Source organism: Gymnodraco acuticeps, unplaced genomic scaffold, assembly GCF_902827175.1.
Source record: "Gymnodraco acuticeps unplaced genomic scaffold, fGymAcu1.1, whole genome shotgun sequence".
Lineage (NCBI taxonomy): Eukaryota > Metazoa > Chordata > Actinopteri > Perciformes > Bathydraconidae > Gymnodraco > Gymnodraco acuticeps.
Window position 1 is genome coordinate 7,183,333 of NW_022990590.1, and position 12,842 is coordinate 7,196,174.

Here is a 12,842-nt window from a genome sequence, read left to right on the forward strand (position 1 = left end):
AGATACAGGCAGAGTCAGCATTATGGGGAGCTACTGCCTCCTAGAGGAGGATGGAGAGAATAGGGCTATTTTACAAGCAACACCTGAAAGTTGATTCTGTGACATTTGCATGAATCATTCATTACCTTAAACAAGATTTATCTGTTGTTCCATGATTTTGTAGTTTTGTTATGGCTCCAAAAAAAGAAGCTCTGATTATATTAATTTTCATATAGCAATCTTTTTCGTTGCATATCGTGCATTTATATAAGCTTTAACGCTAGCGCTTTGAAATGTAAAACGAGAAGAGACGTTAAAGAACAAATATTTATTTTGTTTTTTTTATTGAAGTCGTCTTTTTACTTAACTACACTTTTCTTCTCACCTCTAAGGGTAATTTTTTGTGTTTAACAAAAATGTTGCATACAACTTTTGCATAATTCCATGTACAATTTTATTTTTAAGTACTATATGACTGGTGTTTTCCTCAGCCATTGTAGGTCAACCTGTCCTATTGTTATAACACGTTTACATGTGCAAATAAACTGAAAATCTAAAATGTTTCTGTATTATTTTGCACTCTGTTACGCCCAGATCTAGGGGAACCTAGGCGCAGCCTCTATGGGCGCAGCATAACATTTGCACTTTTCGCACTCCCAAGAACATGGACACCGAGACAAAGAATGCCGTTTGGTAATTTTGTTTTGTAAGGTTTTTACAAAGAGGCGCAACAACCCACAAAACAAACGAATATTTGAACACATAAATCTTGCCTAACAAATAAGAAAAATAAACGTACAGGCTTCTTACCTACTCTGGCGTATAAACAGGAGAAAACGAGAATCAACCAAAAGAAAAGGGTTTCACACTTTCACATAAATTAAAGTGTGTCCAACAACGAAGGCTAGTTTATATTTCTGAGGTGTCAAAACAAGCAAGAGGACCGGTGTACGCTATAAGTACACCCAGGGCCGTCCCTACTTACAGGACGATCATGCAGACTGCATGGGGCCTCACCTTGCGGATGGGGCCTCATCTTGAGGAGGGTGCCTCAACTGAGCCGAAAATGCGGCGCACCTATGCGCTTATGCGGCGCAATTAGTGTGGCGCGGCACGGTATCGCCGCTGCGAGGCTCCACTAGCACCCCCCGTCGACGCTCGCAAAACAGAGGGCTTCATCATATAACTTTGCGTGGGGCTTCATGTTGGCCAGGGACGGCCCTGAGTACACCCACAGCACAACAGGACAGATATAAACGCAACAGTGTTGGGAGTAGGAGAAGTCGAGTTAGAGAGAGGACTGCACGGCTGCAGCTTAAATGCTCCTGTCTCCTCGGGTGGACCAATCAGCAGGTTGAAGTCAGCTAACGGGCACCACCTGCTTGCTCACTCACACACAGGAGGAGGGAAAAATATCTACACACAAATGACATAACGACTCAGGGTCGTAACAGTTACATTTCTTTAAGGTCTGACCACATATAGGCTAATACGTTTTACATAACAATTATCTTTCTTGTGACATTCGGACAAAAACAATACTGCTGCAACAGTTATGGCAACACTTCAAGCAATCGCCACTAGGTGTCACTTTTAGACCATTTTACATAGTTGGACAATCTGTCTAGCTATTTAGACACATTGGGTGACAAACTACTATAACCCCCGAAGGAAAAGTTTAAATTATTGTTCTTTTCAGCCCGGCAGCAGGCGGATCAGGAGACACTTTCCAAAGCACTCACTGTGTCATACTCACCAGACCTTCAGTAAAGTATATGCATTTATGTTCTTTTATGTCCTAAGTTGACCTGTTGGATAAATTGGAAAGTTAAATGTCTGCTTCATCACAAGGGCTTCTGTCATTCTACTTTTTAATCACTGTCTTTAGGAGAAGTATGTATTGGTTGTACAGTAATGTTTCCTCCCTTGGGAACTACAGTATAGTAAATCAGGCTGTCATACTTTCAGTGTTCCCTTCCACTGACCTATTTCCAGCATTAGATTACATTTGTCATAGTTACATAACTCGCATGATACAACACATCAGTGGATAACTATAAAGTGTGGCTTTGTAAAAACGCAGGACTGTACTGTAATAAAATCATACTGAAAGTGCACTGTCTGTGAGTGGGTGTGCATAAAGTCACTGTAAAGGAAACGTAACTCCATGACAACAGGCTGCTGTGGTAGTGGAAGACGTGGGCGTACTCTGACCCCCACCGTCTAACCTCCATGGCCCTTATGGTCCTGTGGAGGTGTGTTTACCCTGAACAGCACACTGCAGACAACAATGAGCTCCAAACCATTCCCACAGTCACACATTTGAGGCATCGGCAGGCGTAGTGGCAACTTGGTATGGCACAGAAATAGCATCAGGGAGCTATATGAGGCCTTGCACTGAAACGATTGCATATTTTCATTGTAGAGCCTTGACATTTGTGTGTGTGTGTATTCCTGTTGCTTCGCTTTCCATTCCTCAGGGCTTAGTATGAAAGCCCCCCCCCCCCCAATCTTCAGGTGCATGATTGTTGTCTTTGACTTCATCCATACATTTTTAAACCAGGGTTACAAGCAGGACGTTTATTTTTGTTGTACTTTGGTTTGCCATTGGAACTTTGACCCGGTTGTGAAGGTTATGAGGCCAAAGCAAAAGTATTGTGTTATATAAAAATACTCAGCTCAAGTTCACACGTTATAAAATCTGCACTTCCTAATTCCAAATAGTTTGTTTTTGGCTGCAACTATAACTCAAATTGTCAACTCATCTTTTGTTTCTGTAAAATGTAATGTTTTGAATATATATTTCCTTAGAGAGCAAGTCGACTTCTTTAAAATGCTTGTGTTGTGCGACCAACAGACCAAAACTTAATGATATTGTGTTTTACTGTCATAGACGATAAATTAATAAGAATCAAAAAATATTTTAGAAACTTAACCCAGAAAAAGCTACTGAAAACCCTACAATTAATCATTATTTTGCTCATTCATTGTCTGTCGACTTACTAATGTTCTCATAAACTGATATACTACTATACTATACATTTCCCCACGATGTATACAATGAAATGATCTACACTTGGAACACTAAAAGTGGTAAAATAGTAGTGTTACTAGCAGGAATCAATAAACCATAAAGAAAGTAGCATACACTTTGCATATTCTTAAACAGCCCAAAAGGTTGTCAAAAATATAATAGTTTTATAGACTTAAAGAATCACAATGAATCAAAAACAGGTTTATTGCCAAGAAAGTTTACAAATACAAGGAATCTGCTTTAGTGGTGCATACATAGAAGATTGAATTAATAGAAAGGATAGATTGGAAATGAAAGCTATAGAATATAACAATAGATAAAGCCTCATAAACGTTTTGTGTTTTCATCACAAATATGTTTCACTTTAAAGCAGTGCATATAGGTTATCATTTGCTGCATTACTGTTGCACCAATAAAAAAACAACAACAGCAGATGTAATTGGCCCATTTGGCACTGTCCTTGATATTGACCAATTACGAAAGAGAATGGGCGGAGCATGAACATCGATTTTTTTTTCTTGGTTTTCCTGGTGGCAGAGGGAGGGGTATGCGCTGAGAGTGTTGTTGTCTGTCACTGCTGGGGACACACGGAGCTGCCAAGGTCGGTGAAAGTACGGCTGAGACCAACATTACATCCTAAAAAGTACTCCCCAATAAACATACAGGTGAGTTTTTGTGTTAAACTAACTTTTACTCGTGTTTAGTGGGCGCTGAGTTGCATTTCCTTTGCCTGGTGTTGTGCCAAAGTGTGTATCCCCGTCAAATCAGTGACTGTCAAACGAGTTCACATGGGAAGAGATGCCGGGGAGGAAGCGCTAACGTGCTAGCTAACATTAGCCGCTTTTTAGCGCTGAAAGTAGTTATTTGCTGCCGTTTAACAAGAAACGTATTCATCACCGCTTTGGCGCTATTTAGTATCGCTGACTAGTTCATTGAGGGAATACGTTTCTGCAGGGTTTGCTTGTCAGCAGTGCCAGCTAACAGTCACATTGACTAGCCAGCAAACTTAGCTTGCAAGTAGCAGCCGAATACAAGCCACATTTAATTTGAGTCTTCAGAAACCATTGTCAGTATGACTATGTACCAATATCTTAGTTGTTGCTTCATTCCGACACGTAAATGCTTTGATAAATATGTGACTGAGAGAATTGAAATGCTTTTGGAGCATGGTTTGCTTCAAGTTATAACACTTTGATAACTCTTACCATCCACATCACTGCGGTAAACTACTGTGAAGAGTACAGCACGATTTGACATTAATGTACTGCTGTATATATGGGTCCTTACATAATTGGACGACATTTATACATCAAAACTTCTTAACTTCTAGTTTTCTGTTATGTATTTGAGGAAAACATGTAAGAAACCATCACACAAATATTTTTCCTTAACATGCTTATGCTCCCTGGTGCCAATAACAATAAAGGCAATTCATTTAGGAAAATACAGTAAAACAGGTGACGCATGTAGATTATACAAAATGATGTATAGACATTGCATTTTAAGAGAGAAATTTCATTTTAGGGGGTGCTCGAGAGCTATTTGATATTTTAAACAATATTTTGAAGCCACTTTTTCTGCAACTGTATTTCAATTGTTTAAGTATATTTATCATGAGTGCATGTTTTAGCGTTTTGGGCAGGGATCATTTGAAATGTCATAGCTGAGACAGAACATATCCTCCAATTCTGGAATGACCCATATACTGGCAGGTGGTTGGAACAAAATATGGTGTTGTGTGTTACGTGTGACTTTCTCTACTTGTGTAACCGGTAGAAAAGTTGTATTATCCTAGTTTCTTTAAATATGTGTTGTTCTCAGACTTCAGTTGTAAATCCTCGACCGCAGCAGCTGTTTCTTTTCTCTTCCCTTCTCTTGACAGGATCTGACAATAAACAAGTATTATTTGCACCATTTAATGTTACTGCAGTACATACTGCATTTCAACCAATAACAGCAATACATCATTGTTCATTCAGTTGAGTATTATGAGTCATTGCAGTGTTGAGGCGTAGGTGGTAGTACGCAGTAAGATACAGTGTGTGTTAGTGTGCTGTATAACATAGTTGATATTGAGTGTTTGAGAAATTATTCATGATGACTACGGATTTTCCAAAAATGAAGTCCCCATTGGTTTGCTCTCTGAAACACAAACACACAGAATTGTGGAAACATGTAAATGTTTCAATGTAGAAAGTGTACGGACCCAAAAGGACATATTGATAACCCAGAATCCCCTTAATGTAGCGCTTCTGAGAGGAATGCTCTTTATAGTGGTTTGCAATGCACTGACATGGCGCTCTTTTGTTGAACATACAGCAACAGCTGCACTGTGTGTGTGTGTGTGTGTGTGTGTGTGTGTGTGTGTGTGTGTGTGTGTGTGTGTGTGTGTGTGTGTGTGTGTGTGTGTGTGTGTGGTGTGTGTGGTGTGTGTGTGTGTGTGTGTGTGTGTGTGTGTGTGTGTGTGTGTGTGTGTGGTGTGTGTGTGTGTGTGTGTGTGTGTGTGTGTGTGTGTGTGTGTGTGTGTGTGTGTGTGTGTGTGTGTGTGTGTGTGTGTGTGTGTGTGTGTGTGTGTGTTGTGTGTGTGTGTGTGTGTGTGTGTGTGTGTGTGTGTGTGTGTGTGTGTGTGTGTGTGTGTGTGTGTGTGTGTGTGTGTGTGTGTGTGTGTGTGTGTGTGTGTGTGTGTGTGTGTTGCTGAACAATGGCTGTTGTGGAACGTGATCTCTCATGGAAGACGTTGACATGCTTTGCATGTTCTTTGCATGACATAGTTTAGCTGTGCCCCTCAGTATTCACTTTTAGCACCATTCAGACAAGTTAGCGCATGTAGGACTTCATGTAGCCCCAAAAGGAAGATGTGATGTGGCACTTTCCACCACGTATTAACCAGATCTTGTTCTGTTTGACTTGATATCATTACTTCTGCTTTTATATGTCACACGTATGCATAAGACACACCACAGTGATGATAGGCTGTTGAGATAGCTAGACCCTTTTTTATAACGCCTGGAACATGTCTATAGATGTTTCAAACTGAATAATATTGTCGTAAGGACAAGTTGATGCATTGCTTTTGAAAATCTCAGCGATGTTCAAGCAGACAGGTTTCTGGCAATGATTGTCTCCTGATTATCTTAAGTGTGCAGCTAATGTAAACTGGGCAATCAGTTATTGATGTGTGTTGTGTAGCTCTTGTGAGCCATGTTAAAGTTTGAGATGGTGTGCTGAAGAGATGTGGTGCAGCAAATGAGAGAACACAGAAAGAGCAATAGACATGTCAGACTTTACGAATGTATCTTGGCAGGGTCTGAATGCAGCATGTGTGTGTGGCTGAAACACTGATTGAGCATTACTCTGTCAGAGCAGTAGCTGTTAGATTGCAGTTTAAAGTCTCGTCGTTTTGTTCTCTCTCGGTTCAGTGACAGAAAAACAGGATATGGCAACTCACACCCTCTCAAACACTGCCCTTTTTCACATTGTGGTTTTTAACCTGCTGTTGCATTACAGGTTGCCTGAGGCAGTCACAAGGCCTTTTGTGTTGCATCGCAGTGTTTCTTTTGTACTTGTTTAGCACGGCTAGGCTGCCACAAAAAGCTCTGCCACAACCTCTGAAGAAAATGTGATAAGAAGAGACTGCATATATAACCTTAGACACGTTTTTTTCTACACGAGGCAGCAAACTTTAAAGGTCTACAACCGCAGCCCAAAACTGGGCTGAATTGATGTGAAACCTCAAGCATAACTACATGGCAACACATCACCTTTTGGGTTGACTATGTATTGTTATGATCAAAGAAACACTATCCATTTGAAACATGGTTTGCAAGCTACCCTTCTGATGTGTGGAATATGATGACTGCAGCCATTCAAGTCCTATTGCAAAGAGACACCCAGCTACTTAAACGTGTTGCGTTAAAGCCTCACCAGGCTGGAGAAAGGTAACGTGATATTTGCAGTTAAGCTGCTCCCAAACTCCAAATGCCTGCAGCAGCAACAGCAGGTTTCTGTTTGTTAGTCGAACTATGAATCACAAGTTGCTTTGTGACGATAAATGAGAAATCTCAAAGGATTTCCTTCCAGCATTGTGCTCTGTGCCAAGTCCGATATCTGTGAAGAGCTTTTAGCTGAACAAGCAGTGTGAATCCTTAAATCACTTTAGATGCCACCTGCGGTTAGCCTGCCGCGCTGCAAGTCTGTCTCTGGTGCATCCGATCACACGTGTTCGGAGGCGTGTGGCGCAGTGGGTTGTGTGTTGGTGTTCGGATCAGGGTGTCACAGGTTCAAACCCCACTGCAGTCAGCATGTCGTTGTGTCCCTGGGCAAGACACTTCACCCCAAGTTGCTCCTCCACAGTACTGAGTATGTAAGTCGCTTTGGATAAAAGCGTCTAACAAGTGTCATGTCATGTGATGTTCATGTGTGTTCCATTTTGGCCAAGATCAGAGAAACTCCTCCTGTGTTTGTTTATTTAACTGAACACTAAGCATGTCACTGTTGCATTAATTGACACCAAAAATAATGTAACAACCGTTATTTTTTAAATCCCAAGCAAATATGGCAACTGACCTGGACAACGTTTGTCCAAGAAAACAGAAATATCTTCAATAAAATATGTGACGCCTTAATCATCTTGAGTTTGTTTAATTTGTTAGTTAATGGCAATGTGGTGCACATCCTTGAACACTCTCATTACATTTCTTTGACTCAGTATTTCATTCAGACTGGCTAGAAGTCCTTCAGCTCCTCCTATCAGCACTCGGCTCTCCTCCTGTTGTCAATGACTAATCATCCAGTTTACTGTGGAGCAGCAGCCACCGCTGACTCAGCCAACGCTGCCATCTGGGCTTCTCACTGGCTCCAGAGCCTCAGATGCTCAGCTTGTGTGTCCCTGTGAATGGGACAGTAATACAAGTGCAAGAGAGAAATTAACTGTGTACAGTAACATAGATGGAACAAATATTAAAATAAAAAAGTATATCCTCCTTTTTAAGTTTTCAAAAGATATTGCTTTATGACAACATTTTAATCGACAAACATGTCAAGTGCGCTCGGCCTCTCTCCCTCAGCTCGGGGCTCCGTATGGCTGCTGAACTCGGCTAGCGTTAATTAGCGTCGCTGTAGCGGCCAAAATCCTATAGAACTAAAACAGCCGCCGAGGCACTAGTTAGCGGATCTTACGCAGGGCGATGATCATCCAAGTCCAGACAAGAACCTCCATTTGTGCAGTGTTCTCCGTGTGTGCTCCTTGTGAGTGTGTTCTCCGTGTGTGCTCCTTGTGAGTGTGTTCTCCGTGTGTGCTCCTTGTGTGTGTGTTCTCCGTGTGTGCTCCTTGTGAGTGTGTTCTCCGTGTGTGCTCCTTGTGAGTGTGTTCTCCGTGTGTGCTCCTTGTGAGTGTGTTCTCCGTGTGTGCTCCTTGTGAGTGTGTTCTCCGTGTGTGCTCCTTGTGTGTGTGTTCTCCGTGTGTGCTCCTTGTGAGTGTGTTCTCCGTGTGTGCTCCTTGTGAGTGTGTTCTCCGTGTGTGCTCCTTGTGAGTGTGTTCTCCGTGTGTGGTCAAAAACTGTATGGGCCTTCCGGCGGAACCTCTCACCAACACACATAGGTTCCTACCTTTATACCCACAGTTAATTGGCTCATGCAGTCGCCTTTTACTTGCATTTTTGATTCATCTATTATTTAAGTGGTGTGAACATGTGGATATTATCCTGCTGAACAAATGGTGTTAGTATCTTAAACATGCAATAGATCTTGTCTTGCAATAGTCTAATATCCAACGGAAAAATACCATTGCAATATTAACTTCCGGGTCAGCTTACAAAAAGATGTCCCAATGTAGCCTGGGTGCTGGTTTGCCCCATTAGTGACACATTACACACACTAGCTTCATTCCTATGCTGTGTTGTTTGTATTCTACTGCTCAACATTTGGTTTCAACAGAGAATAGAGATTAGTGGACAGCAAATGTAAAATAATATGGCATTCCTTCTTTATTAGAGTGCTCACACGCAATAGCTTTGCTTGTATTAACCAACAAAACCCCTCGCTACAGAGAGTCTAATCTTTACAGCATCCCTTCTCTGCTTGTGTCTATTTATTTTCCATGTGCATATAACATGTTGGTGTGAATGCAGCTTCAGAAGAGATGTAATGATGGCTGAAAGGCCTATAACTCAGGGCTATCATTGCAGCTCAATCATCCACCCACTTCCACAGCCTTTTCAGTCCCACTATTTGGCAGAGCAGGGTTAATACATCTCATCTGTTAGGGCAGCTTATCCCCTAAAAGCGTTTGAACTCTTAACCCACAAGCGTTCGATGTTCACCCAGGATTTAAATAAGGTCCTCATTTCAGACGTCTACAATATGTGTATGATTTTCATTCTTGGCTCTCCTCGATCGCCTTCTGTTTTTATGACTTTCAGGAAATAACTTATTTGTGTGCGTGTGTAGTCAACCGTGGCTGTGTCGCAGTGAAATACAAATGACTGTCTTCTCCAAGTTCCTGTTTTACGTCAAACTAACGTGTGCCTGTCTCTTTATCTGTCTGGCTGTGAGAACAAGTGTGTGTGGAACTGCGCTGCTTTATGACCCCACACACTTCCCGCTCACGTTTCACTTTTTATGCTCACATCCTGTCAGTGGGACAACAGCTCTCTGTAAGTCTGTTGCTGTGCAGTTTGCTCTCGCTGGCTACTATTGTGCAGAGGCCGTGCTGTTAATCGTCAGTGCTGGTACGTTTATTACCCCCCCCCAAGTGATCCAGTATTGCTGTTAGTGGTTTGTTTTAATGTTCCAGTTTCATTTGTCCTTATTTGGCCTTGCAGGGTTTCATGCTGCCTCGTGATAGATAAGTAACCTGTTGTTATTGAAACTTGAGTGGAGGTGTGACGGGGTCATTTAAAGTGCGCACCATCTGTCGTATCGATTTTGTACAAACTACTTTCAACGACCGGCTTCTTTGCTTTGGCAGTTTATTTATGCACCAATGCCCAAAGCATCTTGCTATTCTAGGCCAATGGAAAATTGGAACCCTTTCGGAAATATGTTACGGTACAAAGCTTGGCTGAAAGTTCTGAAACTCTGATTGAATTAGTCTCATTCTTTGACGTCATGCTACTGATCACATGAATGCAGCACAGGAACTATAATTCAGCAATGATGATCGCATGTCTATTGTCAGGGTTGACTTCTGCTCTGTGAATCACACTTATGGTTTGGTTTTTATGAAGTGGAATTACCTGCATGACACTTCTCTTTTTCTGGCTCGATGCTTCAGCCAGATCTGTGAGATTGAAAGCATATTATTCAGTTGGAATGTTAAATGGATTTTGATACAACATGCAACCAAAGAGTGATGCAGTGGTGGCTTTTTGTACACAGACATGGGAGTTAGCATCGCAAGGGCTTCTTCAACTCAAAGCAATGGGATTTTTCCATTGGGTTCTGTAATATTGTAGAAAACAAGATATTTACATGTATACGTTTTGTTAAGCAGGATAACCTCGACATATTAACAACACTTTCCTAATTGTTGAAGTATAAATTCAATGCAAGAAGTACAAATGTAACATTAGGCTGACAACAAACTACATCACGGTCGCCTGACGTCACGTTATCGCTGCTAAGCTAAAGGTGGCTAATGTTCTGTGTGATAACGTTTAGTAGTCTCACTCAGTCACTACCGTTTTTATGACGCTTATAAACTCCAGACGTTCACCAGTAGGGTTTTGACTGACCACTATTGTATGTTGTAGAAGAGAACGTAAACAATCTCTTAAGCTTGTGTTTACCACAGATCTTATTTCAGGCATCTCACCAAAAGCCTAATTAAAAAAAAAAATGTTGTTTTCAAGACGAGCGAACCGGAAGTTCTAAAAATGCTAACTCATTTCAGGACATTGGGACTCATTCCTGCACCACCCTATATGCATCACAGGGCACACCGCTAGTTCAATGTAGAACACATCATATTTAACCTCAGTAGAGGTCAGAGAGCTGACTGTGTGCTGCACCGCCACCTGTTTCCCTGCATCTCCACAGCTGGCAGAAGGATCTCTGCTTCTTGAGTGGCTTTTTGCAATTCAGCACAACTTCCACTGTTCTGAGCAGGTGCGGGAATCCAGAGATGTACAGCTGTTTATTGTTCACCACAAGCTAACAGTGTGTGAGAGCAGGAATATTAGGAAGTTTAAGAGGACAGCCGTCACGCTTCAGTGAGACGGCTCTATCAGCACACTGAACAAAATGACAGCAGTTCGGCCAGGAAAGGCCATTGACTGTCAAAAAGTGTGTGTGTGTGTGTGTGTGTGTGTGTGTGTGTGTACCCCTCTGTTGCTCAAGACTAGAACACACAATTTTGCATGATCAATTCAGTGTGCAGTATCTGTGAACATGTATAAATATGCAGTTATAGTAAAATAAACTAACCATTATGATTTGAATAAGAACACCAGCAAGTCACGTCTCAATTCCGCAAAGATTAACATAGCACTGTTATCACCTTCAGTAGTCTAAGTTCCTATTTTCTGACATTGTGTTCTGCTTGTGCTCTGTACACACTCCTTTCTTTGCAACTGAGTGTCTGTTGAGCTAGACTTGCACTTATGCAGACTCAGAGCAAAGGTAGCAAAGTGAAAGGAGAGTAAGGAAAAGATGTGGCCTAGATATGGCGCATGACTAATTGAGCCAGTATTCTTGATCTTGGCCCGTGTCAAGATAAACAGATTCGTTTATTGACTGAAGCCAAAGGTCAGAAGTCGTCTGCTGGACCAATCGGAAGTGATTAGCACTGATCCTTCACTGTAGAGCAGGGGTATCAAACTCAATTTCATCGCGGGCCACATTCGCATAAAGGTTGCACTCAAAGGGCCGGTTGTAACTATATAAATATATAATATATATAAAATAATGAATTATATGACATGATTGCCTCTGAATTTGATTATTATCAGATAGGATAATAACTTAGTAACTAACTACGTCTGAAAGCAGAAGTCCAGGGCAAATAATTGCAAGTCTCTTCAGTGCATGTCACACAACGAGATGCATTGTGGGACATGTAGTTTATGGGAAACCTGCTTCTGTAAAGTGGCATGTAACCGTATAATAAACGTATTATATTCTTTGCAAGCTCTTGCGGGGCCACAGAAAAAGTCGTGGGCCGGATTTGGGCCTTGAGTTTGAGACCCCTGCTGTAGAGCCAATGTTCAAGGAAAGCCATAAATAGGTTTGTTTTCAAAGGGGAACACCCGTGTGCCCCACTCCCTGTGTGGGTATGACAAATCCAGATACCATTTCTTTGAGCTCTGAACAATCTTAGCCTCTTGTATATGCTATCTCAGTGTTGAAGGATTAACAAAGTGGTTCACTTTAAGGCTGGACAAAATCAAAAATGTCAACATGAAGCTGCTGTAATTTAGGGTTCATTTTTTAGGTATTTTATAGTGCGGCAAAGTTTCTTAGCATCTCATCGAAATCACAATATGTATAAGTGCAATATTCAAATAGCAGGAAACACAATATTTGTGAAATGTTATCTAAGGCTATATAATAATGTGTTTAAGTACTGTGGAGCTGCAGACATATTCTGTGCTACAAAATGTATATAGACATAACAAAACATATTTGATGCTACAGATCCTCTTATAAAACACAAATAATAATTTAATATAGTTTTCAAATGTACTCATGTTAGCATGACCAAACCCTCCAATATCCTGCAATTGCAATATCAGTTACAAATAATCGCGAGTCATTATTGTTTTCCAATTCTGCAGCCCTAGTTTTGTAAGATAAATAGATCATTCAAAAATGACAAATCAGTATTAATGAT

At 41.2% G+C, this 12,842-nt stretch overlaps 1 protein-coding gene across 5 annotated transcripts in view; it reads left to right on the forward strand.

The window, feature by feature from the left end:
• Positions 1 to 3,550: 3,550 nt before the first annotated feature.
• fam49a (family with sequence similarity 49 member A) overlaps positions 3,551 to 12,842 on the forward strand; it is a 45,653-nt gene continuing 36,361 nt past the window's right edge. For 3 of the 5 annotated variants that reach the window (XM_034228455.1, XM_034228456.1, XM_034228454.1), the window contains exon 1: positions 3,551 to 3,678. The gene's annotated coding sequence lies outside the window, so the exon portion shown is untranslated. The remainder of the gene's footprint in view (positions 3,679 to 12,842) is intronic. The other 2 variants (XM_034228458.1, XM_034228459.1) reach the window with 1 other exon arrangement.